The sequence below is a fragment of the Palaemon carinicauda genome, chromosome 3 (genome assembly GCF_036898095.1).
Source record: "Palaemon carinicauda isolate YSFRI2023 chromosome 3, ASM3689809v2, whole genome shotgun sequence".
Taxonomy (NCBI): domain Eukaryota; kingdom Metazoa; phylum Arthropoda; class Malacostraca; order Decapoda; family Palaemonidae; genus Palaemon; species Palaemon carinicauda.
In genome coordinates this window covers 71,248,094-71,248,367 of record NC_090727.1, presented here as the reverse complement: position 1 = coordinate 71,248,367, position 274 = coordinate 71,248,094, and positions in this window count along the sequence as shown.

The window sequence follows — 274 nt, the reverse complement described above, 5'->3', positions numbered from 1 at the left end:
GGGAGAAAGGGAGGGAGAGGGAGAGGGAACTAATCCATGTGGATCAAAATCTTCAAGAAATGGAAAGAGGGAGAAGGAGAAAGGGAGGGAGAGGGAGAGGGAACTAATCCATGTGGATCAAGATCTTCAAGAAATGGAAAGAGGGAGAGGGAGATAGGGAGGGAGAGGGAGAGGGAACTAATCCTTGAGGATCGAAATCTTCAAGAAAGGAAAGAGGGAGAGGGAGAAAGGGAGGGAGAGGGAGAGGGAACTAATCCATGTGGATCGAGATCTT